We start from the raw sequence: 6386 nt of genomic DNA, 5'->3' as shown, positions 1-6386 counted from the left end.
ATAAACTCCAGAGCCTAGAAATTTATGCTTATTAAGGTTGGCACTAACCAATCTAAGTGGATGGGAACATCTTGGTTGTAGGAGTTGAGGAACCAATCTGATTAGATGGAAACATCTAAAGAGTCTATTCATAAAAGCACAGAGCTCAGGTGTTAGAATTAAAAAAAAAACATGGTAGTTTCACCATAACTCGTTGAATCCTAATCCCTTCTGTTTTTATTTTTTAAGTGCTTTGGTGGGGCACACGACTCAAGTTGTTACCATTGCTAGGGTAAAATAGGGTGATTGAGATACCAATTCTCCCACGCACGTGAAACTGGTTTAACCACGATTTCCCACTCTTTCACTCCAGCAACCGTCACACTTGTTGGGGATCAATATGTATACTATTCTTGCAATATAAATAAGTTTATGAATCCACGATTGAACAACATGAATTCTCATCTGAACAAGAAACTCTCAAAGAGAAAAATTCAATCAATCAGAACTTATCTTATCTGAAGTCCACAGTTCACAGAAAACTTGCAGAAATCTACAACATATCCACAATCCTTGATCATCATTGATCTGACAAACTTCTCAGCTTTCCTCCTACAGATTGACCCTCATCCCTCTTAGTGACCGAATTGACTCTGGACCGGCCATTGTCTTGATTTAGGTCGGAATCCTACAGATTGATCTCTCGAACTCAAAGCACTCCTGGGTAATGCATTTGCTTGCTAAAGGTTTAGGAAATTTTCTCGTTCGAGGAATCATTCGTCTCTCCACTTTTCCTCAAAAAACAGCGAATTGTTTTCACCCATCAACAGATTGATGACCACAGTGGGAGATTAATCTCTCGGTTGTAATCTCAATCCAACAAAAATGGTTGGTCGTAGGTCGGATTCAATTTCCAATCATGACCCTTCTAATGGTAATGTATCTCCATCTAACACTTTGTCTGATGGAACGATCAGTGGGGAAGTCCCAATCTTGATCGAGTTCGCACAAGTACAGGGAATTCACACAAGGATTATAAACATGATTAAAGAGACGATAAATAACATACTTAACTTCCTCGTAAAGTTAACGACATTGAAAATGCGGGGGTTTAACAATCATACCCAACAATTCGTTTGGCAATCTGAGAGGTCCAATACACTTTCTAGAGAATCAACTAGACAGTCAGACTCAATCTAGAATAAAGTATATCAAAGAGTTTAAATATCTCTAACTCTTAATTCAATCCGCAATTAGCAAATAGAATCTACGAGCCCGATTGCATATAAGAGGAGTTACTTGAATGGTACCAAAGACCAATGTTCAAGTGTCAATCAATGTAAATCAACAACCAAAGGTTGGATATTATAATTAATTGATCTTAACGCACAACCTGTGATATTTTAATTATATAACAAAATATAATGCGGAAAAGAAATAACACAGACACCAGAATTTTGTTAACGAGGAAACCGCAAATGCAGAAAAACCCCGGGACCTAGTTCAGTTTGAACACCACACTGTATTAAGCCGTTACAGACACTAGCCTACTACAAATTAGCTTCGGACTGGACTATAGTTGAACCCTAATAAATATCACACTGATTCAAGGTACAATTGTCCTCCTTACGTCTCTGATCCCAGCAGGATACTACGCACTTGATTCCCTTAGCTGATCTCACCTACAACTAAGAGTTGCTACGACCAAAAGTCGAAGACTTGATAAACAAATCTGTATCACACAGAAAAGTATGTAGGATTGAGTAAATCTATCTCCCACAGAAATACCCAAGAGATTTTGTTCCGTCTTTTGATAAATCAAGGTGAACAGGAACCAATTGATAAACCAGACTTATATTCCCAAAGAACAGCCTAATATTATCAATCGCCTCACAATAAACTTAATCGACTAGTGAAACAAGTTATTGTGGAATCACAAACGAAGAGACAAAGGTGTTTGTGACTACTTTTTTATCTTGCCTATCGGAGATATAAATCTCAAGCCAATCTTACGATTGCACTCAATCACAATAGAAACAACAAGATCAGATCACGTAACTACAAAGAGAAAAGTCGGGTCTGGCTTCACAATCCCAATGAAGTCTTCAAGTCGTTAACCTATAGTGTCTTGAGAAGAAATCTAAGGTTAAAGGAGAATCGACTCTAATTATGCAACTAGTTACACACATATGGTGTGGGGATTAGGTTTCCTGATTGCTAGAGTTATCCTTTATATAGTTTTCAAATCAGTGTTTGCAATCCAAGTTACCTAGGTAACAAAGCATTCAATAATCATTGTTAGATGAAAAACCTGATTCAACCAAGCTAATATCTTTCAACCGTTAGATCGAACTTAGCTTGTTACAAACAAATGAAATGTACCCTTATTTAGGTTTATGTAACCGTACCCAAACGTGTACACCATGTTGGTTCACAAAGAGTTAGCCGAGGTTAGCCATATGATTACTCTCATGTATCAACCTTATTCATCTCAACCATAACTAGTTCAAATGAAACTAGTTAAAGATTTTTTCAATTGCTATATTCTCATAGAATTATACAAGAACACAATTGAAGCAAAATTGGTTTGATTCACTCGAATCAATACATGAACATTATAGCCACGGTTTGCAAATATTGCATTCCTTATTAATAAATGTTTAAGTTCATGTACAACCGATTTTAGAAAGTAACCACCCGTACGCATACTTAATTAATCAGATTTGAGTTTGTTTGGTTTTCAAACTTAGCAGAAATTCACGGACGTGAACTTTCCGCCAGTACGCGTACTGATAGACACATTTTTGTGACCAAATTGTCCTCAATTTTCAGTATTGTTGGTACTCGATTTTCTACTTATTATGGTGTTTTATGTGTTTGTAGGTATTTTTGGAAAATAAACATTTTTGGAAAATTCGGCTCGAAAAGTTGGTATAGGCACCCGGAGGACACATGTTATTCGGACTCTCAGTTTTGGATAAGGGGCACCTAACTGATAAGGGGCACCCCAGGGAACCAACTGCTAATCGCACCCCATTACTGGTTAATGGGGCTCCATCTTCTTCCTTGATTTGAAAAGAAAAAATTGGCGGGAAATTTGGTTTCAACGGTAAAGGATTTATTATCTTTAAGATAAGAATATCTTCTTGCCTTACAAATATGAAGTTTTGAAGAAAAAGGAAGTTATCTTGTATTAAACAAGAAAGATATCCTTAGAAGATTTTATCTTGGATTTTATTCTGCGAATTAAAGAAGATGTGGGTTTAGTAAAGAAATATATAGAATAAAGAGAAGGAAAAATTCTGAAGATATTTTTAATTAAAAAGAAGAAGATTTTGGAGTTATGGAAGAATATATTTGAGTGATGTGTATTTGTGTGTATAAATAGAGAGCTAGGGAGCACATTTGGGGAGAGTTTTTGGGAGAGAAAAGAAAATCATTGTTTTATCATTGTTTCTCCCATTTCATCTTTGTAAACACCCTTTGAGCAATAAAAATGAATTTTGAGCGTGTTTCCATGATGATGAGCTAATTCTAACGCAACCAAGGCAATGGATGAATCTATCTATGCATGAATGATTGGTAACAATTTTATTTTCTCTAATTTACAATTTATAATTCATTCAATCACCGCTTTTGCGGAGTTCTAAATGTTCACATAATTTTCTTAATTACTTGTGATTCAATTTGATAGATTATATTTTGTTTAATTGATGGATAGTCTATTCACAGGGAATACAATTAATATTTGGGAATATGTTTGATTATGTGTGAATTAAGAAATAAAGGACTTAAAGGATAGTTAGAGTTTTGAAACATATTTGGTATCGTTCATTCATGTGTAATAATGGAATCTAGTGTCTTGGTTACTTTTAATATCTTGAAATCAATTTTGCAATAAGTTTTCTATTTTTAAGTTTTATAAGTCTAAAATCTTTTGCTTTCACAAGTCTCAACGAACTTATTAATACAACATCACAAGTCTACACCAATTTTGCGAACACACTATATGCTTATTTCCAAAGAAGGTTACAAGATTCTAAGCTTTTTATGTCAATCATTGATTCATTCTTATATAATGACAATAGCCATTTTCATACGCTATTAGCATCAAAGCAATTTTCAAGATATTGAAATAATCATTATCGAAGCATTCCAAGCCTACATCAAATGATTGTATCACAAAAACCATGTAAGATGTTACTCGGCAATTTTCTCATGATATAAGATGAACTTGGTCGAAGCGAAAGCTTACCAACACATATTTTGAGAAATATGTAAGCGAGATATACTCAGATCGAAATCTCAAATGTGTATAGAGAAAACTATATCGTAACACGACTTATGTCTCAATATAGGAGATAATAGAAATAGACTTTCCAAGTGATAGATGAGTTTAAGTCTCCACATATCTTTTATCGAAGAAGTTCCACAATCTCCGCTAAGTAGTTCTTCGTCTTCAAGAGATGAATGCGGAGAGATCTAAGCTCAACTACACTATCTATGTCTTAGTCCGAGACATCTATAAATAGGCTAGAAATCAAGACTTATAGTTTTGATCACTAACATTGAAAAACATGATTGAGATAGCAACGCATGCGAGTTCGACCGAGCAATGCTCAAACAATCTCCCCCTTTGTCAATTTTAGTGACAAAAGTATCAATACATATGGAATACAAAATAAATAAAAACGTAGCTTCACATCCACATGCTTGATATCCTTGGCATATTCAACGCGACTCGAAATCTTCGTCACTTACAAGTACTCCATGATCCTAAAGGTTGTAAGTTCAGCATCACAGTTGTTGAAGATTCGTAGCTATAACAATGAGAAAACAAGATGCTCTCAATCATTGTTATGCAGTGTCATAATATTACACAACATCAAAGTTCAATTGTATCACAACTTTGACAACAATACTATGGTGATATTCATGACTCCTCCTTAGTCAATACTTTATCTCAACATGAAAACCACTCCCCCTTACATAATGATCCGTAAACCATATGTATTTGTAGTATCACACTACACATTTATTCTCCCCCTTTTTGTCTATATAAATTGGCAAAGGTACGCAAACTAGTGGAATCCTAATGAAATTTTCACGGAGATACTTCATGACTAAAAGAGAATACCATTCCAACTTATTTAGATGCCATCATAAAGCCGAATCTAAATTCATTCATCAAGGAGTTAATAAAGATACAAGATAACCCCTAATATTCCACAGTCGCACTCCCCACAAAGATTTTGCAATTAAGCACAAGTTCAATTAAGAACTCTCCCTCATAAAATGTCATCCCCAAGGAACAACAAAGGCGACCTTACTTTCACAAGAAAAGAAGGATTTATTTGGACAACCAAATCAGATGAAAACATGAATTTGTATCCAAAAGGTTCAATTGAAATAACCACAAGAGAACCCATGGTTATTTCAATCGAAAAATACAACCAAATTAATCACAAGAAAACCCATGATTAATTCAATTGGAATACACAAATAAACTAACCACAAGAAAGTGATCAATTTAATTGGTCATGCTCGACATAAGAGAACCTATGGAGCAACAACTAAAATAACCACAAGAGAATGATTAATTTAGTTGGTCATGCTCAATCATAAGGAACCTTATGGAGAAACAACTAAGTTAATCATAAGAATGATCAACTCAATCGTTTATGCTCAAACACAAGAAACCTTACGGAGCAACAAAGTATATGCACAAAAATGTGGATGGGAGATCGACCAGTGCTGCGGAATAGACAAGGATTCATCCTATTTTCCATCACTATTTGCACAATGGCATACAATAGGCTTAATCCTTGTAAAAAAAAGTTTTATCCTTTCTTCCATCAAAATATGACATAAAAGGCTTTAACTTTTGTAATGTCAAAAGTTTGTTCTATCTTTTATCAACACATTCATATCGACATAATAGAGATAACTTTTGAACAAGTATGGGACAGTCACAGGTTCACGGACGTAAACAATATATCCCATAAAAATTTGCAATATATCAAATCATAAAGATTAAAATTTCAAAAATCATCTTCAAAAATACTTTAGAATTAAAAAAAAAATATATCAAAACAATGAAGATGAAAAATGTTGGACACAGCTATGTGTACTCACAATGATGGCTATACCAAACCCTAGTTATTCTTCTAAAAACATGAAAACGAATATTTACTAGACATTGTAGAGCTTTCTCAGGGCATCTACATAGAATTCCTTCTCATTATTGAAAAAACCATTGATAATGTCATCATTCAATTCCTTTAAATATTCAGAAATATCAGGTAACTCACTAAGTTCTCTTTTCAGTTCACGCAGAGTGTTCTTTGTTAGAGACAACATTTGTTCGTAGTGAGAGATATCTCTTATAGATGAAATGATTCGAGATT

This window comes from Papaver somniferum, chromosome 4 (genome assembly GCF_003573695.1).
Source record: "Papaver somniferum cultivar HN1 chromosome 4, ASM357369v1, whole genome shotgun sequence".
Classification (NCBI taxonomy): Eukaryota; Viridiplantae; Streptophyta; class Magnoliopsida; order Ranunculales; family Papaveraceae; genus Papaver; species Papaver somniferum.
This window is presented reverse-complemented; position numbering follows the sequence as displayed.